The sequence below is a fragment of the Gopherus evgoodei genome, chromosome 4 (genome assembly GCF_007399415.2).
Source record: "Gopherus evgoodei ecotype Sinaloan lineage chromosome 4, rGopEvg1_v1.p, whole genome shotgun sequence".
Lineage (NCBI taxonomy): Eukaryota > Metazoa > Chordata > Testudines > Testudinidae > Gopherus > Gopherus evgoodei.
In genome coordinates, this window is record NC_044325.1 from 50,424,626 (window position 1) to 50,452,125 (window position 27,500).

Genomic DNA, 27,500 nt, shown 5'->3' on the forward strand with positions numbered 1-27,500 from the left:
GCTGGAACATTCACCTGGGGTGCAGGAGACCTGGGCTGCGACAAACCTGAGTTCAATTCCTCCCTCTGCCTGATGTGGAGAGCGGATTTGAACAGGGGTCTCCAATATTGCACCTTTGCCACTATGAGTGACAATGAATAGTCATGGGGACAGGGAAAGACTGTGAGAATGACTCTATAGTTTAATGCTTAAGGCACTTACCTAGAATGTGGGAGACCCAAGCTCAAGTCTATGTCAAATACATATTTATTTACAGTTGAACTGTTTCAAAAGGGGAAACAGAGGAAAACCCACACCACACTATATCATAGACTAGTGGCACGGGTGCTCTCTTCCAATGAGAGAGACCCAAGTTAAAATCCCTTCTCCATTTCAGGCAGAGGGGGAAATTTTGAACCTTGATCTATCACACCGTAGATGAGTGCTGTAGCCAGTGGGAGGGCCACTGCCTAATCAATTTGGGGTTGATTTGTTCAACCCAAAACAGATTTTTTTCAATTTGCCAAATTCTTTTGCAATTTTGAGGTTTGTTTGGATCTCTCTGAATTTTTCAAAACTGCCAATGCACCACAATATGAGTTATTTGTCCAGCTCTAGTAACCAAATATTTTTGGTATTTGAAATAAAAATACCAAGAAAGTTACCTAAACCTTTCATGAAAGTTACGTGTCCTTAATAAAAATGTCTTTGAACTGCAAATAAGTTTGCTAATCTGTTCAGTAAAGAAAGAACTGCAAAACGATCTTCATCTATTTTTTTCCCTCTTCATGTGTTTATCTGTCTTGTTGCAGTTTCCAGCAGAGCAGATGTGCTATGATAGAAACAGCAGCTAAAGTATTGGTTTCACATATAGAAACAACAAGCAAATAAAATAAGTGTGACTCATCCTGAATTACATTAAACTAAATGGGAAAATGACCAAAAAAAATCTGACGGATTTTAATTGTTAATTACATTGAAATTCATTTGTTTAAAAAGTGTTTTCAAAGTTAACTCACTAGATTCATACTCTAATATTTGCCAAACAAACATTAAATACTGGGGTGAAAGTTTGGTCCCACTGAAGACAAGGGGAATTTTACCATTGACTTCAATGGGGTCAGGATTTCATCCTGTCTTTTTATTTGGTGACACTGTCAATAATTTCTAAACAATACAATCACCAAACGAATACCCATTTTTATCTTCTCTTTTTTTTATGTATCCTGTAGGGCTGTAAATAATCTAACACAATAAAGCCTTCAATCATTAATTATCATCCAATAAACAGCTTCAAAACCCAAGGCTTGAAGTAGGAGTTATTAGTCATATAGTGCTAACTGAAACACCCTTTACTTTAATACAAGCAGCTACTCTGCTCTTGACCTATTAAAACTTTGTTTGCCATTATACTTGCCAGTGAATTAGTCATGCAGAAAGGTGTTGAGGAAATGAGCCAGTGCGTTCCCCAGGTGATATAAATGCTTTATCAAACTGATCCCTGCCTTGTTATGTAAACTATACCAGCTACAGTTCATTTTAAACAGACAGATAAACAGATCTAATATGCTTGAGGGCATCATGCTTTATGCATGAACTGCTTTTTATTTTTATATTAAAGATTTTCTTGACACAACCCTTTGCAATGTAGCAAAGCAGCAATATGTCTTAACTACAGCCACTGCAGCACCTGCAAGTTCAAAGTAGTGAGGCTGATAGTCCCTGATCAGATAGTCCCATGCTAACCTTTTTAATTAATTCTTAATAAACAATTAATTTTTTAGTGAAATACCTCTTGTAATGAGAAAGTCTCTTTCAAAAGACAAATGAAGTAATCCACAAAGACTGAATTTATAAAATAAAAAGAGCATATCCATCTATTTACAATATTTAGCTACTCAGTCTTTGCCTTCAGTTGTCTAATCTTTCACTTGCTTTTCTTATTTATAACAGTTTTCTATTTGGAGTGATATCAAATTGAATATTTGTAATCCTCTTATGAATAATCATCAATTTGTTTTTATATCTATAGAACTAAATTCTACTCTCAGTTTTGTGGGTATAAATTTAGTATCAACAATTTCAGTGCAGCTACTCCATTCTTACACACATGGGGGGTGGGGGGAAAGCAGAATTTGGCCAGCAGTTTCAAATTAGCAACATATAAATGTGAAAAAGCACAGATTCAGGCCCTGATTATGAAAATTGAATCCAGGAAAGACTCCACTCCCCAAAGATCCAATGGCAGAATTGTGGGATTTTACTTGTAAAATTAATAAAAATACTATTGTTGTGAAAAAATTATTTTGTACTTGGTTTAGTACCAAATAATTTCTTATGAACTCGTAAATTTAGTGAAAACTATATTCTTACAGCTATATAAGACTAAGAAAAAAAGCAGTATATGTGTGCGTGCCACATATACACATATTTATTTATATCTATATTTATTTAGTTCTCCTTAGTGCTAATCCCACTAATTCCACTAGTGTAATTCCTTAATTATGGAATCATTACTGACACCTCAGTTATCTAGACAGACAGACAAGGACAAATTTATGTGTGTGTTTTTATATATAGCTGTTCCTATATATGGGAGTGAACACACATTTGTCTGTTTAAGTGAACAGTTTTTGTCTGTTTTATTATATTGCTAATTTTCAGTAGCTTTTCCAGTATTCAGTTCATTACAAATCATAGTCAGGTCAAAATGGTTTATGGAATATTATTTTTACTAGAGACAACACAACAAGAGCAATTACTTTAACCCTGATAAGAATCATAGGTTTACTGTGTTTGTTTAGGTTATGATTTCTGTTCTGGAAACACTTTACTATTTGGCAGAACTCCTACTTCCAACATATACACAGACACTCACAAACACAGCACAAATGAGCATGATTCTAATGCTGAAGGTCTCAGATTGGCAATTGGCAGCTAGACAACACAACATACTTCACTAAAAGGTTTGTTTGTTTAGTATTCATAATGCAATGTTTACTACAGGACACATTTCCTGGACAGAGGCCACTTATACCTAACTTCATGCCCAGCCCAAATACAAAAAAATATGAAATTTAACCAACCATCCGTAAGTCTATGCCATAGATGGACTGAATTATAACTTTTTAATTTAGTCAAGTAAAGAATTATTACAGTAGGACTCTAGGGCAGGAATGTGTTAATAAAATCACTCCCTGCCTTTTCATTTAAAATAATCCCCCAGAGCAGATTAAATGAAATATCACTTGTTTAATAACTGACAGAACATTATTTTTAAGCAGAAATGTTTTGCATATCTTCCCTTCCTATTTTTAATTCCAGACACAAAGCATTGAAGGCACTGACATCACACAAAGGGAGTAGAGTTTAGCACTTGGATATAGTTTGTCCTGTCATAGTGGCATCTATAATTTAGTGTGAAGCAGTGAGGTAGACAGAGCATTATCATTAGAAATCATCCTGAACAGGGATATAAAACACAGTTGCAATAACACTTGTCAGAAAGGTGACTGCAGTCAAAACTAATATCCAGGAGTTTCAAGACAAATGCTGACACTGCAGCCATTTTACAAAGACTATTATTGCTTAATACCCCCCTACTCCCAAAAAACCAAACCAAACTGTGAACCTTCCCAGGAGTGAACAAGTTACTGTGAAGTTTGTATCTGGGGTGTCATAAACTTTCTGAGATTTACAGTAAGTAAAGCCCTTCTTTACCTGAATAAAGTATTTTATGTTGCTTCAGAGAATGAATCAAATAGTCTTGCTGACTTAATGACTTAAAGCTATGCTGAATTTCCCCCCTTGTTATCTAGAATATATGAGCAGAGTCCTTAAAACTGGTCATTAGCTGTGCTACTTATTGGTTCAATCCTCCCCCCAACTTGTAGTGTTCCTCAGCCAACACTTATCTATTGCCAGTCTTTACATTAAGAACAGTGTCTTTGGCTTAGAATAAAGGTGTAATTTAACAGCAATGTATTGCTGACTTCATAAACTGTGAAGCCACAGGGAACACTCCAAATCTGAATTATAGCTTGGGTACTTTACTTGAACATAGGTATAGAATTTTTGTTGTGTTTGCTTATTTAACAGTGATAATGAATATCTCAATATAAAATAAAACAGAAAAGTAATTCTGAATGTAAAGAAGCCTATTCTGACTTTTTTACAGCAAGACACACACATACACACACACACACCTCAATTTCTTTGTGCACATTCTGCAGGGCAGGAGAGAAGTGCTGCCTGTATGGATTTCTTATACAGAATCTCTTCTGATCTATGCACCATCTCACTTTTTGAGGTAGTCCCTACAGACACACTGGAAGACTAGTGTAGTGAAATTTACACTGGGCTATACTTGTTCTTTGGATAGAAGACTTCACTCTCCAGCACCAGCAATCAGATGCCTTTCAATGGCAACCATCATTTTGCTTCAATTTCCTCATCTGTAAAATGAAGATAATGATACTTATCTCCTTTTAAAAGAGCTTTGAGATCTACAGACAAAAAGTGTCATATGAAAGCAATTATTACTATTATTTTTATTTTAAAAATCTGACACTTGCAGCCATACATGCAGGGTTGTGCATAAGGGGGAGCAAGCAGCGGCATGCCACCCAAATAATCGGCACAGAACTCCTCAGGCCCTGGGGCTGAAACTGGGGCAGGGAGAGCGAGCTCCTTTGGTGGCAGCACAGAACATGCCTATCCAAAAGGGGTCACATTTAAATTCCTGCACTCACCGCTGCAAGTGTCTGGATTAGCCAACCATGTACTTGATTAAAATAAAAGACAAAAAGTAAGCAAAAGAATTGTTCTTTTCTGAGCCTCTCTGGGAACTTCAAAATGCTTTGCTGATAGCATGCTGCACAGGAGCAGATTGGTTTCAAATCACAGGGTGGGAAGACTGCCTCAAACAGCCCAATTGTGCTTGTATTCCTCATACTGCTATCTCATAGACCTAGCTACTACATCTTTTGCTGCTGTGCACATTGTCTGACAATGCATCTAGTAGCATCTCCTGGATCCTTCTTGCATGTGAAGCTGACAAAAATCCATTTCAACTCCTAAAAGAAGAGAGTTCATGTTACCTATTATAATAAATATGGGTGTTTCGTAGAGTCTTGCAGAGGTCTTCAGAAAGGACAAGAGCATAGATCATGATCTGACAGCTTCCAAATACTAGTATACTGTGCTGGATGGTCATATGAAAACTCAAACGTTAACTGAGAGAGGGATTTACTTTGCACTGGCCTCAACAAATATATACTAGAGAAAAAAATCAGAGTAGGAAGAGAAAACAGTTGTTACTGGAGAAAATGCAGTGATCCATCTTGTGTAGTATTCTGTCTTTAACAGTCACGAGTAACACATGCTCTAGGGGAAGGTGCAAGAAACCCCATAGTGCACAATTATGCAATAACGTGCGCATAGGAGAAGTTTCTTCCTAAAACAATCCAATTAGTAGCTGGTTTATGACATGAAGCATAAGAGACTCTATTTCCTCTATACAAATATTACCCTTTCAAATCTAACGGAATGTTCTCATTACCCTTAAAGATTCAATATTACTATGCATTTGCCCTCAATCATATCTTGTGGCAATGAGTTCCACAGATTATGTGTTTTACAAAGAACATTTGCTTTTATCAGCTTTAAATTTGTTCTCTTTCAGTTTCATTAAGTGTCCCCATTTTCCTGTCATGTGTTATACAACTCTGAAGCCATTCTGTACTTGTATATTATTTCTGCGATTGGGTGAGCAGAAAGCATACAGCATTCCAGGTGACAGCAGACCATTTGTTTATTTTATAATAATGTCATTATTATTTTCTAAGCTATTCTTTATATATCTTTTTCTTCTCGTTTAGGTAAACATTTGTCACCCTACAGGCATGTGGTATAACAGCTGATTTTAAAGGGAGATTACATATTTTTGTTAGCAGCTCTGCCACTTCATTCTTCCTTTAGTACTTCTGGATGTATATATTTGATCTGCTGATTTGTTGCTCCTTAATTTATTAATTTGTTCCAGCACCTGCTCTTTTGATATCTCACTTGCTGACAGTTCTCATCTTTATCACTTTAAAGCGTGTAGGTGTATCTCCCCAACATAATCTGGGTAAAGAAATCATCCAGGTGAACTGCAATGTCCTTATCTTTCAATAGGTCAGCCAAACCTACCTGTTCTTTCCCAGCTTGCCCAGGTACTAATATACGTAAAGACTGTCTTGATTTTTTAATGTGTATGTCTTTAGGCTATTTACACTTCAGATTTGTCCTTCACTCTCCTAAATGCCACATTACATTTTACAAGCCATAACTGATGCTCCTTTCCATTGGCTTTATTAGGGCTGAATTTCCATTTTTTGAATGTTCGGCTCCGGTAACTTCTTGAACCTTTGCCATTTAGCCAGACTGTTTTGTTTTGTATTTTTCCCCCTTGCCTCCCTGCTTCATTAGTTTACAGGTTTCCATTACTTCTTCAACTCCATTATGGTTGCTTAAGTGGCTTCCATGCTTAGTCTAAGAATTTTAATTTTCTAATTTTTTAACTTTAGGGCTCTACTTCATTAGTCCTTTCATTTTTCTGAAATATCTTTTTAAAAGTTTAGAGTCAACAGTGCTCGCTTTTGGTATAAGTCCCTTCACCCACTCCAAGATGTTGAACTTAACAATATTAGCGGGTCAGCTATAGTTATTTTTTTAACCAGCTGTTGTATATTATGGAGGACTAAGGAGCAGCCTCTCTGTTACGTGCTCTAAAACTAGCGGTTCTGAGAAGCAATGATTTCAGGTGTCAAGAGATTGCTTCTTTAATCCCTGTCCCAATGTGAAGTTTGTGGGTAGATGCAGTCATTCATTATTGTTGTTTTATTGGATGTGGTTGCATCCTGGATTTCCTTCAACATTGCACACTTAATATCCTTCTCCTGATCAAGATGTCTTCACATGACCTTTGTATATCTGTATCCTTAAGACTTGGGATCCGCATCCAAATTCAGGAGAAATAATTCAAAATTTCTTCATCCTGACATCAAATTATACTCATAAGAACGTAAAGATCAGTGAGAGCCTGATTTATCTGCTGTATAACTGGTATTTGGTCAATGGAAGAAAATTCCTAGGGACAATTACTGATTTCATCTAAATGGAATGGAAAGGTTTTTCAAATTTTAATGCATGTGAAAGTCAGATATACACAGCATCCACTCAGAAAAGTGTCTAAGGTCTTACACAAGCACAGCGATTACCACAGGCCAATAAGAAGGTACAAAAAAACACATGGGGCTAGAATGTGGTTATTGTATATGCAGCTTACATGTGGCACATTATCAGATCTATTATTTAAGACAGGAACAATTTATATGCAGATATTTACAGAGAAAATTGTTTCTTTAATATTACAGATCTTTTTTCAAAATATATTTGGCTGATGCCAAAGTAGCCAATGCTTTTTAAAAGCATCTGCAATTTCTAGGTGCAAGCATAACTTCTGAGTTTGTTCTTACAAAAATATAACTACACAGACCATTTCAAAATCATATACATTATATATGAAACAGAAGCTATAAACAAAACATATACTGAATTTCCTTGTTAGGAAACTGGAGTCTAGATTTACACTAAATTTACTTTCCTTCATAGCTAGAAAACTGCATTAAATAAAAAATTAAGTTAGATGGAGAGGAATGAATTTCATCAAAACAATGTTAGATAATCTAACTTGGATCCTGAAATCCACAGTGGCTGCCACCAATGCAGTCTTACACTACTGAGAAATAACATTGCTTAAAAATCCATTTAGACACCAAAAAGAGCCTTGCTGAATTATCTACAGTACTTAATGTGGTAGATTACTTAGTTGCTATGAGGTCATCTCCTCATTTGTTCAGGTAAGTATTTGACATAACAAGTGCTGGGAACAGGTACCACAGAAGCTATGATCCTTGTAGGGAAGAGAATCATTAAAGGGAGAGAAATTTAGTAAGATTATTTAAGCAACTATAGGTCATGACATTAGAGATACAATTCACCACAAAGGCACTGTTGTGACATTATATACAATACTGCTACAACTCCAGTAATGTGGAACTCAAGGAGAGTTTTACCATCGAGTACTCAAGAATTTGGCTCATCAACTTCAACAAGACCAGGTTTGGTCCAAGAAGAACAACTACTATAAACTATTCAGGACAAGTAATAGGGTGAGGGAGAGAACATAACGCTTTTACAAGTGACAATTATAAAAATATCAGTGACTAGATTCAATAGAAATTCAAGTTCCTCCCTGTAGCTTCTGAATTTGGGGTTGTCAGTCTGTTTTATAACCATTCAAAAATAACAGGACTGGGCAACATAAACTGTCTTTTTGGTGAATGTAAGAATGTGTAACAAAATATTTTAGGTGATTTTACCAGTGTGGAAACAGACAGTTGTGGTAATCAATTCCTTTTTATTTGTTTGTCTGTTGTCCTTCTGTCTAATGTAGAAACAGAAAACAAATTATTGTAACAGTGTAGTTCTGACAAGTCAGTATAATTTAGTTTCAATAGACTTCATAATACTATTTAAATCCTGAAAGTTAATAAACATGGATTTGTAGAATTAAAAATATCGAACAATTGGAGTGCTAGCAACTCACAAAATTAAAGTTTTATAACCTCAAGTCGAAGACTGTATTCCAGAGTTTAAATATTTCATATCTGACATTTTCAAACTCTACAGTGTGAAGCCTGATTTTGATTTTCAATGCAATATAACTTTTGTTAGTTTGATTTAAAATCAAGATAAAACCAGTCCAGACTCAACTTTTTCTCTTTTTAAAAAAAAACAAGGATAGCTGATTCTCTAGCCAATTATATTTTCTATATCTTTCTCACTACCCAAAATGCAAAACATGAAGATTGTAAATACTGTAAATATAATTGCCCTAGAATATCAGTCACATTCTTTAATGTGATTGATACACTCTTGCATTCACTGAAATAAACTTGAATTTTGAAATAATTAGGGTAGTACAACATAAAACCATAGAGCCCGGAATTCTACACTGCATTTAAACAGCCCCTTAGCTTGAGCCCCACTGGTCTTAGCCAGCCGTGGGTGTCAAATTGCAGTACAGATATACGCATTGAAATGAATGAGATTACTTGTTGAGTTTGTTCTCTAAGATCCTTCCTGTCCCATGAGCAAAGGAAGAAGATTCTGAAAGTGGCCCATGGGCTAGGTAAGTAGTATAGAGTGGAGAATTCCACGGAACATTGGTCTACCTTCTACAGGAAAGGAGGCTGTATAGTTTGCATGGCCTACACTTGAGTGGAAGGGCAACCAATCTCCTTGGGGACAAGCTGGCTAGAATAGACAGGAGGAGGTAACAAACAAGAGGAATAGGACTTGCTCATTTATGAGCATAAATTCGATTTAGCTGGTATTACTGAAACCTGGTGGGATGATTTGCACAACTGGAATGTTAAAATCAGTAGTTAAAATTCAGGAAGAAACAAGTGGACAAAAAGGGAGGGGTAGTGGTACTCTTTATCAAAAATGGCATTACCTGTTTCTGAGTCACTGACAACACTGAAGAAAATGATCTTCAGTGCTTATGGACCAAAGCCCTAACAGATAAAGCACAAGATGGGGTACTAATTGGTGTCTGCTAGAGACCGCCAAATCACACTACTGCATGGGATGGCTGCCTTCCTATGCACCTATGCATAATATGTAGGGGAAAACCTGTGTGGTTATCCCCTACAATTTGGGGGATCTCATGCTGCCAGTACTAAAACATCCTTGGAATTTCTAAACATTATAGATAATTCCCTAACTCAAAAAAGTAATCCAGGCATACACAGAGAAATGCTTTATTAGACCTTGTTTTAACAAATAAAGAGGAACTAGTTACAGAACTAAAAGTTAATGGGAGCTTAAGTACAAGTGATCATGACTTGATCATATTTATAATGTGTAAGCAGAATAAAGTCCAGACCAATAATACACACAAACACACACACACCTGGTGCTTTAATAAGGTCAATTTCACAAAGTTGAAAATAATATGAGCCAAATCAAGGGAGGACACTCAGGGATTGATTCTTGGCCCTACACTATTTAACATTATCAATTACCTGGAAGAAAACATAAAATCATCTCTGATAAACTTTGCAGATGACACAAAAATTGCAGGAATGGTAAATAATGATGATAACAGGTCACTGATTCAGAACAATCTGGATTGTGTGATTAACTGGGAGCAAGCAAACAATATACACTTTAATATGGCTAAATGTAAATGTTTACATGTAGGAACAAAGAATGCAGGCTATATTTATAGAATGGGGGATTCTATCCTCAGAAACAATGACTGTGAAAAAGATTTGAGGTTTGTGGAGGATAATCAGCTGAACATGAGCTCCCAATATGATCCTAGAGCCAAAAGGGCTAATGCAATCTAGGGATACATAAACATAGGAATCTTGGGTAAGAGTAGAGAGGTTATTTTATCTCTAGATTTGGCACTGGTGTGACCATTACTGGAACACTGTGTCCAGTTCTGGTTCCCACAATTCAAGATGCATATTGATAAATTGGAGAGGGTTCAGAGAAGTGCATGAGAATGTGTAAAGATTAGAAAACATGCATATTAGTGATTGAAGGAGGTCAATCTATTTAGCTTACCAAAGAGAAGGTTAAGGGGTGATTTGATTACAGTCCATATGTATCTAAGTGAGAAACAAATATTTCACAATGGGCTCTTCAAACTAGCAGAGAAAGGTATAACACAATCCAATGGCTGGAAGGTGAAGCTAGAGAAATTCAGACAGGAAGGCATCCATTTTTAACAGTAAGAGTAATTAGCAATTGGAACCAGAGTTGTAGTGGATTTTCCATCACTGATCATTTTAAAATCAAAATTCTCTGGCCTATGTTATACAGGAGGTCAGACTAGATGATCACAATGGTCAGTTCTGGCTTTGGAATGTATGAATCTGTTCATCAGTGAATGTGGTTGAATCTGGTCCTAAATGACTGAAATGTACATGAATTTAAAGAAAAGTGAAGATATTGCTGAATCTCTATATGCATTGCATTTGAAAAACATTAGAGAGTTACATTGATGGAGATGAAAATGACTATAACCATAGCACAACCCCAGCTGTGTTGCACACAGTTTCATAAGAGGTACAGAAACAGTAGATCAAAACCCATGATTATTAACTGTAATATAGTAATACTGTAGGGAACCATGCTGCACTAACAGGGGGATGGATAAGCTGACCTAATAGGTCTTTTCCATTTCTAATTTCTATGATTCTATTAAGCCTAAACGTTTTCAGAGGAATTCTACTGCTTTCCAAGGCCCCTGAGAAATAAGGATTTAGGCAATTCCTTTCTGTAAATAAGGCTGCTTTTCAAACAGTAAAATATACAGCCTGGGGTTTGGGGAGGGGGGACATTAAGCCCAGTTTAATAGCTTCCAAGTGCTGGTACAGAAAGAAACTTTTTATTTTTAACTTTGCCTATCGGAGTTTAATTAAGACTGACAAAGCACTAACTCTAAGTCAGCAAGGAGATCCTTAGATCCATTTTGCTGTCAAATATACTTTCCCTGTAAATGGCAAGAGTAACACATATCATTTCACAGATAATGTTTTAATATCCTGCATTGAATAAAACTTTTTTTTTTTTAATCAAGTTGCAATGGTAGCACTAAACTACACAAGGGGCTTGGGGGTTGCAGATGGCTGCATTACTCTAAATGTTCAAGCTTGACTGACCCATTTCATCAGCACTGTCAGAGCCTTGCACTGATACATGTTGACAACATTTAATCTTAAAAAACTGAAAGAAATGAATTAATATGCAAATTTCATCAGCTTTGTAATAAAAATGTCCTTGAAAAAAAACAGAGAACATGACCCCCGAGGAATAGTGTGAATTATCCCAGCTCAATTCTTTAAGTTAGTCAGAGGTACGCGGGTCCGCAAGGAAATCAGCGCAGATTTGACTTGGAAATAATTATGATGAAGAACAAAACACAAGCAGGTTGAATAAATGTAACAACTTGGGAAAAAGTCTTAGTCCTGTTTGTTATTCACTCTGAATTAACAGGATTAGGTTTGGTTTTTGAAAATAAAGGAACCCCACCATGTAATTTTAACACCTAAGTAATGTGAAAACAAGATTTATTTATTTATTTTGCTATCTATTTTCATGGGTATTAGAAATTGCATCTTGGAAAAAAACTGATTTTTTTTAATATTAGCTTTGGTTCTAAGGATGACTACCTTAAGCCCTGATATTGTATCTTCTGAATGAAAGCCCAGTTAACAATATCATGCCTTTGAAAACAACCCAGAAGCCTGTTTGTAAGTCATACACCCATGAGGGCTAAAGTGAAAGTGGGCCTCACTGGTTCTTACTATGGGACTTTGCAATATAAGGACAAGTGTTTCCTGAAGGAAGGGGTCAATATTCAGGATCTTTTCTCCACAAGATAATTGTCTGAGTACAAAAAAAGGTGATTGATGAAATTTCATGTTTCTGTTTACAATCTAGCATAATATAGATCCATTGAAATCACAAAACAGCAGAAGAGTTCACTGCTAGAAACAACGTTTTAGTTTAGATGTTCATTCTTTTAAATGGATTTCAGTGTAAAGACTTGGTAAGCATGAATGTATATGAAGCAGCTTTTACTCATTGTTAGTGATTCATATTCAAGTAATAAGAAGTCAAACCCTGAACAAGTAGTTTTTAAGTGAGGTGAAACTTGGGGTACGCAAGACAAATCAGACTCCTGAAAGGGATACAGCAGTCTAGAAAGGTTGAGAGCCACTGATCAACGAAGTCAATGACAGATTCAAGTCCTGGACATGATTCAGGATACTGCCCCAAACGTTCATTGTACACAAATCTACCATTGAACTTACTCATTTTGGATTTCTGTTGTCAATGATGCTATTTAAAATAATGTCTATATAAACCCAAAGCCACTCGCTATCACTAAATTTGGCCTGTGTCCAGGAATTTACATTGCAGTTGTTCCTTTTCCTTTAGTGTAGAACTGTTTTTGAAAAAGATGAATTTTGCTTGAATTAACTTAGTGTTCTACTTAGGCTTTCAAGAAAGAGAGCAGCCCAGGTCAACCTATTTTAAAAGTAAGTTTTAAAAATCAAAAACAAAACTACAAACTAGCAATTTCACATGAAAAGTGCAAATAACAACTGCAAGAGCCTAGAAAACTCAGCATAATATTTTAGAACCTTTGAAATAAGCCTTCTGATTTCATACATCCTTGGGAGACACATTATAATACAGACTACGACCAACCATATTAATCTAGTCTGTAAGCTTCTGCAGTTCTCTACAAAAGGCTTTTAAGTTTCTCCTTTCTTTCTTAATCTACAATCAGTAAAATCCTACTTTTATAGTGCCCTTTGCTCCTGTGTGCATAATATGAATAACCTTGCAGTTTAATTATGCAGTATTCTATCAGTTTGGAAATGATATAAAGTTGCAGATAGAAAAAGAATAAAACCTTCTTAAGAATCCAAAATTAATATATGTCAAACTCAGAGTAAATCTTCATCTTCTCAAAACATTTCTCAAAAAGAGATGTTATTTTATCACCTGGCACATCAAGACCCATTTTAAAAAAAAAGGCATTTGGTTAACATGCTGCAGAACAGCACTCTCTTTTCCATCTCACTTCAGGCTATTCTTGAAAGATCTGAACAGTTGTATAATAATGAAAAATGTGCAATACTTGCAGGGCATTGCTTGTGCACACATACCTCCGCCCACGCATTCATCATTCCGCAGGTATTGTCAGTGAAAGTTTAATTGCATAAACACTCTGTAACTGTCCTGTCATATTTCTTGTCAGTCTGGATTCCCTCTCCGGGCTCACTATCTCACAACACTATAATTGAATTGCTACCAAATCACAAGAGGGCCCCCCAAAATAAAATCTTTATGAATAGAATTTGTTTCCTATCAGCAGATTTGACAAATTGTGGCAGAGGAAGGGCCTTAGTGATAATTTCTGAGTTTATTCTAAATCCAGTTATTTGCCGTTTGCTCTTATCTGTTCTTTAGAATTTTAAAGCCCTAGTGAGAAAAAAATCCCAAAGAAGTCAATAGTAGTATTTCTGCAGATCCAGAGAGGCCAGTGGGAAAAAAATGTGAATACTGTCTTAGCCCTGGCTCTTACAAAGTATTGTTTAAAGTGAAGGAAGTCTGAATTAATTCTGAATTATGGTAGATAGGAGCTATAAAAAGTCTCTCATACGCCTCTCACTCTCCTTTTACTTGTTCTACACTGCAGTACGTGGCTGTTTTAGCAAAGTATCTTTGTGTGTACTATGCATGTTTAGATATTACAAACTTTTTGTTGTCTGGTGCTTCCTAGCTCATTATAAGCACAGAAATGTTTGATTCCTGAGCAGGTTATGAAGGGAATGATGAAACAAAATTAGCAAGAAGATATCACGCAGACTTTGATAAACATATACTTAAACTTTAATGCAAATGTAAGCATAATACATTTTAATATTAAAAAATATTAAAAGAAAAATCATTGGCTCCAAATTGAGGATTATGTTTTGCCTGATGTGCATTTTGATCTTATTCTTGGTAAGCCAAAGTAAATGGGGAAAATAACTCCACTAGAAACCTAAAAACACAGAATTTTATAGTGAAATGGGTAATTAGTAGTATGTGCATGAAACATGCCTCTTAGTGAACAACTTTTAAATGGGACAGACCTTCAACCAGATTGACAACTGTGTCTGTTTTTTAAACGTGCTTATCAGAATAACGTAGGATTGATGGGTGTTTTTAGATGAAGTTATGTTTTTGCAACAGTCTTAATTTAGGACTAAGGTTAAGGCTTAGGATAAATGAGTACATTAGATGATTAAAGAACATTTGTCTTGTGGGACACTGAAGTCATTTATTTATGACACTTGAAAACAAGCTGAAAAATTCATGGGTTTTATCAACCCTTTTTAATATAAACCTTAAGCTAAAATTAATTATTTTTAAATAGAATTATAAACTATGCAGACTTATTAAATACATATATGTAGTATATAATGTTTAAGTACATTTGGTAAATGCTTGGAATATTATTTTTGCTTTCCAAATGTCTTCTACTGACCCTTGTTTATGGCTTGGGGAAAACTGTCTCACTTCTTTAGAAACATTCTTACAAAAGACTGCTGATTCCCCCTTTTTTTTTTATGGCACAGTAAATGGTGCTATTATACTTGGAATGACAGAATTTCCTATCACAGGGAGACTAAATATTTCAGGGGAAAGGTAACAGGATACTAAACCTTTCATATCTAAGTCACTGATTAAAATCTAGTCCAGGGTAGGAGTTACTGAAAGTCAAGACCATTTGGTAGCCTGGTGATCTCAGGCCTGCTCCTAAAGAACAAGTATCCATATCACCAAAAACCGTAATCACAGTGGGCCCTGATTCACATGCTTCTTGACAGTTGAAAGAAGAGTGTTAGGTGGGTAAAACTGAACAACTTTTTTACCTCAAGATGTCATCACTCGAGTCTAGGTCAAGGCTAAGGAACAGTGGTAAGGCAGCATGGGGAAGTCTGCACTGCTGCCGTCCATGTTGTACATGACCCATGCATAAACAAACAATTTCAGTCCCCAGGGATGTCCCCATCTGGCACCTTTCATCAGCAGAAAATTCACTTTAAATCAGAATGCTCTGTGATGCTGATTATAGCCCAACTATGTTTTTTTAATTCAACGTTCTACACAACAGTTAAGTGTAAAGTGCTTTTATAACTTATAGTTAATGAAATAATTTTTTAGTCTTAAATACATATGATGGGCTGCATTAATACTCCTGTTTCTATCCTGCCGTATTCTCACATTATGTTATCTACTCATTCCGGAGAAGGAATGGATTCTTGCTGCTCAGTAGCAATCCCTCCAGCTGATTAAGGAGTGATAGCATTGACTGTCTGCAAAGTAAGGTATCAGAGAGGTAGCTGTGTTAGTCTGTAAAAAGCAACAAAGAGTCCTGTGGCACCTTAAAGACTAACAGATGTACTCGAGCATAAGCTTCTGTGGGTGAATACCCACTTCGTCTGACGCATGTAAAGGAAATTTCCAGAGGCAGGTATAAATATGCAGGCAAGAATCGGTCTTAGTCAGGGAGGGTGAGGCTCTCTTCTAGCAGTTGAGGTGTGAACATCAAGGGAGGAGAAACTGCATTTGTAGTTGGCTAGCCATTCACATTCTTTGTTTAATCCTGAGCTGATGGTGTCAAATTTGCAAATGAACTGAAGCTCTTTTGCTGTAAGATGGCTACCTTTACATCTGCTATGGTGTGGCCAGGGAGGCTGAAGTGTTCTCCTACAGGTTTTTGTATATTGCCATACCTAATATCTTACTTGTGTCCATTTATCCTTTTACGTAGGGACTGTACAGTTTGGCTGACGTACATAGCAGCGGAGCATTGCAGGCACATGATGGTGTATATAACATTGGTGGATGTGCAGGTGAATGAACCACTGATGTTGCAGCTGATCTGCGTAGGTCCTATGATGGTGTCGCTGGTGTAGATATGTGGGCAGAGTTGGCAACGAGGTTTGTTGCATGGATTGGTTCCTGAGTAAGAGTTGTTATGGTGCGGTGTGTGGTTGCTGGTGAGAATATGCTTAAGGTTGGCGGGTTGTCTGTTGGTGAGGACTGGCCTGCCTCCAAAGGTCTGTGAAAGCAAGGGATCATTGTCCAGGATGGGTTGTAGATCACTGATGATGTGTTGGAGAAATTTAAGCTGAGGACTGTAGGTGATGGCCAGTGGAGTTCTGTTGGTTTCTTTCTTGGGCTTGTCTTGTAGCAGGAGGCTTCTGGGAAAATTAGGAATGGCAATATACAAAAACCTGTAGAAGAACACTTCAACCTCCCTGGCCACACAACAGCAGATGTAAGGGTAGCCATCTTACAGCAAAAAACTTCAGGACCAGACTTCAAAGAGAAACTGCTGAGCTTCAGTTCATTTGCAAATTTGACACCATCAGCTCAGGATTAAACAAAGACTGTCAATGGCTAGCAACTACAAAAGCAGTTTCTCCTCCTCCCTTGGTGTTCACACCTCAACTGCTAGAAAAGGGCCTCATCCTCCCTCACTGAACTAACCTTGTTATCTCCAGACTGATTCTTGCCTGCATATATATACCTGCCTCTGGAAATTTCCATTACATGCGTCTGATGAAGTTGGTATTCACCCACGAAAGCTTATGCTCCAATACATCCGTTAGTCTTTAAGGTGCCACAAGACTCTTTGTTGCTTTTTGCAAAGTAAGGGCACATCTACACTAGAAAAGCTACATCACCACAGCTGCATCAGGTGTCTCCTGCTGACACAGAACCGGTGTGGACAGCGCTTAGGTTGCTGTACCGTGTGTCGCTTGGCGGGGAGAGGAGGGAGTCTTTTTCACACCCCATAGTGACGCAAGTTAGATCAACTTAAGCGGTAGTATAGGCCTGCCCTAAAGTCTCCTCAGAGCCACCAGTGTAGATTGATATTATTATTATTTATATTGCAGTAACATTTAGGAGCCTCAGTCGCGAACCAGGACTTCAATGTGCTAGGCACGGTACAAACAGAGCAGAAAGATGGATAGTAGTTGCCCTGGTAGGCCTGGAGATATGATAACTATATTGTAAAACACTGCTAGAGTGTGTGCATGTGTGTAGACTCCTCAGGACTCAGTGGTACGGGAGACTCATGGCAAACAAGCATTTGGACTTATTCATCACGGGCCTACAGCTGGTGGAACTATTTACATTAGTGGAAAGTGAGTGTAAAATGTAACAAATGTAAAACACTATCTTTCCAATCTACTTTGCACTAATGTAAATGACTGCACAAGGTGGAGGTGAACGGTAAATTGGGCCAGTTATCCATAGCTGTCACATACTACGTATAATTAAAAAACAAGGATTAAATGAGGAAAACTGCTTGGTAAAGCACGGACAACTGGAAGTAGAGATCTTTACATAGGAGCAATATTATCACCATAGATCAGGGAATAGATATGGTAGAGTAAAATTAGTTTACCAAGAAACAGAAGAACCATCTGAAAAGTGGATTGTAAAAAACGTAATAATTTTCTATCTTTATTATTTCAGACATAATAGGAGTAAATACATGTAAACACTGCTTTTGTGATATAGTATTTCACTAAAAGAGGCCATCAACTTTGATTAGACAAACAGGTTTATATTAGCATCATACTCACCTTTTTCAACAATGTAAGAAAGCTTGTGAAATGAAAATATATATTTTTTTATCTATTACAAAAATGTTCTTTAAAATTCCAGCAGTAGTCTTCCATCAGCTATATCAAACAGATTTTAAAATTAAATATGAATAGGAGAAATGTACAAAAGTTAGAATATATAGACAAGAAATAATCAAATGGAATTGAACTTGGAAAAATACAAGATATTACACAGTAAGAATAGGAAGATATAGGGAAAAAAACCTGGAAAGCAGTAATGCTAAAAGATATCTAAGGGGTGATAGTAGCCAGCAGACTGGATGTGAGTTTGCAACACAATATGGCAGGAGAAAAAAGCAAAGATGATTTTGGACTATACACATACAGAGCCATCACATCAGAGAATGGGAAAGATTCTCTCTTTATATAAAGCTTAAATATTGCCTTCAGAGATATGCATAAGCACCAGAAAGCAATAGTCAAAGTGGAAGGACTTTATTTAGAGAAGAGCAACAAAAGAAATTGTGGGAAATGCAGGAATAAAAGGTTTATGAGGAAAAATTAAAAATGAAAATGGTGGCAAGTAACTACCTACAAAATTCAGTGGAAGTGCACTAGATACTAAGGACTGAGAGGAATTTTCTGAGGGGAGCATGTAACATTAAGAAAAAGAAAAACATAGGTGGATTATCAGATGCAACTTATATTGTGGAATTATCTCCCCAAATAAGTGGCAGAGCCACAAATGGGATGTTTAAAACTATACTGGACAAACTAGATAATATATGATAGGGAACAAGCCGGCAGAAGAAGGGGAATGTCAGGTAAGTTAATTTTTATGATCCTCTAATTCTATTAGAAACACACTGTACTAGCAGGCTAAGGTTAAAACCCTGCCCGCAGCACCCAGCTCAAGCAGCGGATACAGGGGAACTCAGTGGAGACAAAGGAATCATTCTCCTATGCCAGGGGTCAGCAACCTTTCAGAAGTGCTGTGCCGAGTCTTCATGTATTCACTCTAATTTAAGGTTTCGCGTGCTGGTAATACATTTTAATGTTTTTTAGAAGGTCTCTCTCTATATGTCTATATATGATATAACTAAACTAGTGTTGTATGTAAAATAAACAAGGTTTTCAAAATGTTTAAGAAGCTTCATTTAAAATTAAATTAAAATGTTGATCTTACGCCGCCGGCCTGCTCAGCCCGCTGCTGGTCTGGGGTTCTGTTCACCTAGGCCGGCAGCGGGCTGAGCGGGGCCTGCAACCGGGACCCCGGCTGGCAAGGTTCCGGCAGCCAGAACCCCAGACCGACAATGGGCTGTGTGGGGCCAGGTTCCATCCGCCAGCTCCTGCCAGCCGGGAACCCGGCTGCCGGACTCGCTCAGCCCACTGCTGGTCTGGGGTCCCAGCCCTGCCCACATACAGTGGGTACCTACCTTCTCCCTGGTTCTGGCCCATTCTCTTCCTCTCTGCACTGAGCTGAGGGTGGGAGTGCACTGAGCACAGGGCTGGGGGTGAAGGGTCTGGTCAGGAGCTAGAATGAGGGAGGGGGCTCAGGGTTGGAGCAGGAGGTTTGGGAGTGGGGCACTTACCTGGGCAGCTCCTATTTGGTGCGAGGGGTGCAGGTGGGAATGTGGGGGGGGGGTGTAGGAGCTCCCATTTGGTGCTTAGGGTGGGGGTGAGAATGTGGGGGGTGCAAGAGTCAGGATGTGGGGGGGTGCATGGGGTGTGGGAGGACTGGGTATGTGTGTGGGGGTGCAAGATTCAGGGCAGAGGGCTGGGGGCATGTGAGGAGGGTGCAGGTGTCAGGGCGGGGGAGGGCTGGGTATGTGGGGGGTTGCCAGAGTCAGGGCTGGGGTCATGGAGGGGTGAATGAGTCAAGCAGAGGGCTGGGTGTGTATGAGGGGGATACAGGGCTCAGGGCAGGGGCTTGGGGTCGGTGCAGGGCACAGGGCTCAGGGCACGGGCCTGGTGGGTGTGCGGGGCTCAGGGCAGAGGGCTGTGTGTGTGTGGCGGGTCAGGGCTCAGGGCAGAGGGCTGGGGGTGTGTGTTGGGGGTCATGGCAGGGGGCTGGGGGTGTGTGTTGGGGGGTCAGGGCAGGGGGCTAGAGGGGATATGCTCCACCACCACCCCCTTCCCCAAGGCCCTGCCCCTGCTTCTTCTCTGCCTCTGCTGGATGCAGTGAGCATGCTGACTCTGCTCTTTCTCGACCCCCTTCCTCACAAGGCCCATCAGCTGACTGGCCAGCAAGGAGGGAGGGACGGAGAGGCAGAGGAGGGGCAGGGACCCAGCACACTACGGGAAGCAGCAGGCGAGCTGGCAGGACCAAGCTTCTGCTCCTAGCCTCTTGTCCCCTGCCCCCACGGGGTTGGGGCGGGGAGAGTGGAGGGCGGAGAAGAGCGGGTCGGGCCAGGCTGGATTTTTAATGGCACGCTGCTGGGACTCCGGCAGGCAGCAGTGTGCCATTAAAAATCGGCTCGCGTGTCGTCTTTGGCATGCGGGCCATAGGTTGCCAACCCGTGTCCTACGCTCTGCTTTCAGTACTCCAGCCCAGTGGCTCTTTTGCCTCTCTCTCCACCTAGGAGAGAAGAGTAGTAGAACAGATGACCCATAGTCACTGCTCCTCCAGGCCTACCCCGCTCTTCCTAGAAAGGACCATGCACAGAGCTGTGCTATTCAGCACCTCCCAGCTCTTCGGATGTGGACTCATGGAAGGGGTAAGAGAATTTGACCCTAAGATAAGTTCTGTCTCTGGATATGTGTGTGTGATCAATCAAAGTCAAAGGTAACTGAGTGTGCTTTAAACCAATGGAAGATTTGCTCCTATACATGCACTCTTGAAACCAATTTATAACTCCTTTTCACTTCAAGAGTGTAAGTATTATTAAGCTAGGCATATCCACAGTTAATGTGTGTATTTACTGTATGTATATGTATACACTATAACCACACATAAATATTATTGGAACTGAGAATAGTTTATACTGCTATATACTGTATTTGTTTTATGTTGTAGCTGTGGTAGAGACAAATTTCATATTTAATCCATAAGAGAGAGCTGTTGTGAGTTGTCTGATGGATTAATCTTTGCTTACATTGTATAAATATGGAAAGGAATATGTGTGTTTACAGTTTGATAGACATTCAACATAAATTATACATTTTAATTTCATTTATTAGTTAAGGACTATGGAAAGCCAGGGTTTCATAGTATATAAACTGCCTTTCAGATTGAAAAATTGGATTGTATCAAGAAAAGGTGCACTAACTGTAACTACAGGAACCAATTTCTATTTTCAACCAGGTACTACATTTTAATCCTTTAGGTTTAAATACAAAAAAGCATCTAATAGTGCAATCTAATCTTGGGACCAAATTAAATCCTGAAGTAAACAGATGCTACTGTGTTATATCTGTTTCTATCAGGGCTAAACTTGGCCCATAATGACATTTGGCATACAGATTCCAGGTAGAGAGACTAATGAAACTAGAGTATTTCTAGGAAGAATTAAATTCTATCAACCAAACATCATTAGTAACAGCCTCAGAGTTAATGCAATTTTTTACCATCTGAATTATAGAACATCAGGGTTGGAAGGGACCTCAGGAGGTCATTTAGTCCAACCCCCTGCTCAAAGGAGGACCAATCCCCAGACAGATCTTTGCCCCAGATCCCTAAATGGTCCCCTCAAGGATTGAGCTCACAACCCTGGGTTTAGCAGGCCAATGCGCAAACCACTGAGGTATCCCTTCCCCTCATTAATAGTTATATTAATATTGTTGCCATCATGTTTAGACTTTTTTTTTTTAAAGCTGGCCCTCCGCTGGAAAATGAGCATGCCATGACTTTTAGTGTTAGCATGCCCGCAAATCACTCTGATATTATCTTATCACATAATGATTTCAAAAATCTCTCAAGATTAATGATCACATAATTCCAGAAAGACAGTAGTATATATGTAGAAATATACTGGCAATAAAAACCAGTCACCGTTGTGCCTTTCCCCAACTGGGGATCTCTCACTTTTCTTTGATTTCTAAAGGCTTCAGATCAATAACTGGAGTGACATTATTAACAGCTCCCTCAACACCTTGGCCTGCACTAATATTAAATCCATTATACCTTCTGTTTGACATTTGCAGTACAGCAGAAAGTGCTGTAGATACAGTCAGACTGCCTAGGGAATGGGGTTGGATGCAGGGTTAGTAAGATGGTTTTCCCTTGCCTGACTTCTAAATTCATCTCATTGACAGAAAACTTCAGCTATTTCAGAAAACTACACTGGGCAGTAAATAATTCACCTGTCAAAGGACAAGAATTCCACATTTTTTGCTGTTTTTGAAATAAATTACCAAACAGGCCTTCAACATTTTTTTTGACATTCCTTTTTGTCATCATATTTACAGATATGAATAGGCATCACAACACATATCAGAGTACCTTCAAATCAACTCCTTACAAGGGAATGATGTTTGCAGAAAGGGAATAAATATATGGTTCCATTTTTGCCATTCAGTGATAGAGAGTTTTTGACAGAATTTTCTGTACAAAGTAAGCACAGTATGAGAATAAAAATCAATTCAATCAAGAAAAATAGGTAGAGCCAAATTAACTGGTAATTCTAAGGGAGTCTATGCTGGTGTAATTTATACCTACTTTCATCTCCTTGACACGTAATTTACACTAACTTGTTGTAGATTCTCTTAGATTCTGGCTTTTCCCCTACAGCTGAACTGCATTAAGTGGAGAACCAGAAGGGGAAGGTATCTTTAGGTCACTTTTATGCTCCCTCAATTCTGTGGCTGGCTGGGCATTGTGCATGACAACTAATTACTGTTATGTCAAATAGGGATCTGCAAAAGCATAGCAACACTGGCATGCAGCCTTCCCCAGCCATGCCCCCTACATCAGGGGCTGTGAGGCTAGGTGGTAGAGGGCCAGCTATGCCAGGCCTATTCTCTCCAGGGATTCCATCCCACTTGAAGTTCATCATAGGGAAGTGCTGTGGTCCCTTTATACCGTCAGAGTGGTGCAAAAGACCAGGATATGTCTCTGAGACTCACCTGGGCCAAATTCTGACATTGTTTACACCAGTGTAAGACTCTAGTAAGTCAACTGAAGTCAATGGAGTTATTCTAAATGTGCACTGGTGAAACTGGTATCAGAAATTGACCAGGAAGGAGTCTGTGTCAGCATAACAGATGTGCTGAAAGGCCTTAGACTTATATGCACTTCCCAAGGTGGAACTTGCACTCCTTCCCCCTGACATATCACCCCTGAATTTGGCCCACTGAGTTTAAATACATTCTACATTCTGAACGTTGTAGGAGTTTAAATTGTTCTCTTACCCTGATGTAAATCAGAAGTAAGGCCACTGAAGTTAGTGGCATGAGACTGGTGTACAGCCACTGTGAGAGGAGAATCAGGCACTGAGGAGCTGGAGGAGAAGGGTGCAACAGGAAAAGCAACTAACAACAGGATGCAAAACTTGAAAAAGTGAAAGTTGCCCACCCCACGTTCAATCGGTTAAGCACATTGGGCCAAGATGGAGTGTAAGGCATATGTGAATAATTGGTTGTAAGTCTTAAGATATGTTTGTGTAATTTCCAGTTCAGGTAGACATATGCACACTAGCTCTGATCAAGCTAGCATAATAAAAATAGCAGTGTAGCTGCAGCACTGCAAGCAAGAGTACATACCTAGGGTTTCAGATGGAATTGTACTCAGGGCAACTAGTCTGTTGCACTGCCCATGCAGCCATGGCTACATTGTTGGTTTTTTTGTAGTATGCTAGCTTGGTCAGAGCTAGCTCAGGTATGTCTACCCAGCCTGGAAATTACCCCTCCGGCTCCAGTGAAGATATAAACTCAAGTAAACTCAGTTAGGGTAAGATAGTGTTTAGACACCTTCCAACTGTAACTAGAGTTTCAGCAATTAGTGTTTGTATTTAAGGTAAGAACTCTACAAACTATATTTAGAGCACACATATTGGTGAAAATTACAGATCACAGAAAACTGTAAGCTACTAACCTTGGGCAAACCTCTCCAAATACAAGTGAGAAAGAGCCGAAGTGGGTGGCACTGCCTGGGGGTTGGAGAAAGGGGGAATGGCAGCTTTGCAATCTGCTCTCTTTGATCCCATGGTGGGCCCTAAGCCTCAGAGCTTTGGGTGGAAGCTCTCCTTATTGAGAGAGGACAGGAAAAGAAGAGCAATGGATTCCCATGGTGTTCTTACCTCTGAGCCTGGAAATAATGAAGCTGTCATGGCAATGCTTCTTAGGAAGTCCTACTGCCATGGGAGGCAGCCATAACCATAGTGGAACTAACCCATGATGGGGTTACACCTTTCTTTCCACATGGCATGGTTTGGAGGTCATGTCCCCCTGCCTCCCCCTCTGAGGGTAGCATAAAAACTCAGAGATGAATGTCTCAGAGTTCTTGGGCTATCTATCCCTTCTTCCATGGCTTTTACTATGGAGGTGAAGGATATGGCCTATAGCCTAAGTTCCATTAAATACAAAAAACTGTGTCAGTGCAACATTAAGATTGCTTGATTAAACTTAAAAAAAGTCAGGAAATGCAAACATTAAGGTTTGAACAACAAGTTTAACTCAGCCACCCTGTAAATGTTTTTTGTTTTATGACATCAACAGGAATATATCAAAAATGCCAAGGGAATCAAAAAACAAAGGGTTGTGCCCTTTTATGCTTCTTTATAATTTGTTAAAAAAAAGTCCTAAACAATTTCCTCCACTTTTAATCTTCTTATTTTGAATACTAGAAATATCAAGCATATCAAGTGTTTACTTCCCTGGCTTTGCTGGAGGATCTCTGGGGGGTGTCAGAGATCTATATTTTGAGGTCTCATACCTTAACTGAAGGGAGGAGGGCTTTGAAATTTTAACACAGATGTCCATTCAATTTATCTGAGAGCAGCATTGCAAGGGAACTCACTGAAGTATTAATGTACTTTTTTAAAAAAAACAAATTGCTTTGTGTGACAGTGTTAGCATTTAAATAGTTCCAGTTAGGCTTAGAAGTTTACCACTTACTGAAATGAATTGGCTGATAGAGGAGTAAAATTTCACATTTGCCACTTGTATCGTTTGGCTGGCAACATCTTTCTGTCATGCGGCTGGATATTGCTATAGCTGTATCATTTCAATGGAAAAAGAGATCGTATTTAAGTGAAAACCTAGAGTTAGTAGATTACAGAATGCCTCAAAGCAAGACTCTAAAGTCATATCATTCCTTTATTCTGCCTGATATGTTCTCCTTTTCCTGATGCTGTCTACAGAGGAATTGTTGAAAGTGGGTCAGTGAGAAGTTACAATCTTCCTTATACAAATCAATCCAGCAGTTGCCTGAGAGCAGCAGACCCTGTGTCTGATTGTCTCCTGCATCAGGCCAGGCAGGGAAATGCATAACACCATGACTAAGAGTAATAAGCATTGCTAAAATCTTAGCTGATGCCTATTGGATATGATCAAAAGTGATTGTGCAATCATACAATTTTTCCATTCAAATCAAGGAAAGACACTAGTCCTCAATCGGGACTCTCTACATACCAAGGTCCAAGTGTCATGCTTCAGCTAGTTTATTGTGTCCCATTCAAATAAGTGCGTTTTCTCTTTTTTACAATGGGAAAATTGCATTTTTCCCTAATCACTCATAACTTAGAAACATATGAAGACCATTTCAGACAACTATCCCAAATAAATCACCCTTGAGCAAAAAAACAGGAATGGAAAATGTCAGCCTAAAGGTTTTTTTGTTTGTTTGTTTGTCTGCTTTTTTATTAAGCAAATTCAACATGTGAAAACAGGTATTATAATGGAAACACTTTTGCAACCTTACATTGGCTGCTTTTAGGCATCTGCTATAATAATGTTCTGATTCTCAGATGGAAGTTTAAGTGAAGTGCTATAGACTGTACTTCAGAAACTCCACGGGGTTAACTTGCTGTTGTTGTTATTCTTCACCCAAAGTACTGTCTAATACATTTTGCTCAATTGTCTAAATCCTGCTGTAGTATTGATTTCTTCCTCTAAGAGCTCTCACCCATCTGGTAAGCTCCAAGGACCCCTTGTCCTGGCTCAATTCACTCTAAAGCACAGCTGGGACATGTTATTCCTGACAATAGTCCTAGAGTTAGTAACTGGTTGGTAGGAAGTATAAGATGATATTAGAAACTAAAAGGGAAATGTTGCTTTACCAAGAAGAAATAAATCATTGCTATTATAGTTCCTTAGAAATATCACTATTTTTCCTGTAAAAACAGATTTTTTCTTTTTTGCAGACCCTTTAGGATTCTTTGAAAACAGCTGGTTTTCCATTTACTGAACACTTAACAGTAGTTACACTGAATTTATTAAAAGGAGAGTATCGTATTCATAATCCCAAGTCTGCAGAACTATTAAAAGTAATGAAAAGACACAAGTAGATGTGTAAAAAGTAAATTAACCATTCAGGCAGCATGGTCCAGAGGTTCCTGTCTCATAGTATCACGGGAGGCTGCTGGATATATTCTAATCAACCTTAAAATGGGAAATCTTTACTATTATTATTATTATTTTTACTGTCTTCATGCCTACAATTTTTTTTCCTTTGGTATCCAGTTAACATTTTTTAAAAAATCTTTTCATTATCCTCAGGCTAATTTAAGACAAGACAACCAAAAAATTGGCTGCTTGAAGAAAAACATTTCTTATTATGGTGTAGTATCACTGTTTCTTAGGCTAGTTTAGTCACTTATTTCTTTCTATTATAATGCCAAATGTTATTTAGATTTCAGTCATTTAGTAATGCTACGCTGAACACATCAAGGATTCTGAAAAATTCCATACCTACTAGCCTCTTCATTTTCATAATAATCACATATTGACATCCCTTCCCCCCAAAAAAATTACACACACTGTTATTTTAGAAATATCTTAGTGTTTTAACACAGTTAAAGAGATTATGATGCAATGAACAGCAGTCTTCAAAAACATTCTTTCATGTTATTAAGATACAGAAAATCTAGTTAAAATTCTTTCAGCTTTTAGGAGCATAGGGAGCTCTGAGATGTAAAGCCTGACACTAACTTTTTAACTAACTCCCCCGGAGCCATCTCCTGCATTAGTGAAGATATTTAGTTAAACGTAGCACCCTACTCTGCTTTACAGCAATCTACTAGTCAATTTAAATGTTATTTGACATAGCTGAAACCAAGGATTTACATAACAAGGAGAGTATATCTATCTATC

General features: G+C 38.4%; 1 protein-coding gene across 3 annotated transcripts in view; it reads right to left on the bottom strand.

The window, feature by feature from the left end:
- Positions 1 to 27,500, bottom strand: part of NPAS3 (neuronal PAS domain protein 3) — an 858,327-nt gene that overhangs the window by 105,501 nt on the left and 725,326 nt on the right. The window lies entirely within an intron of this gene.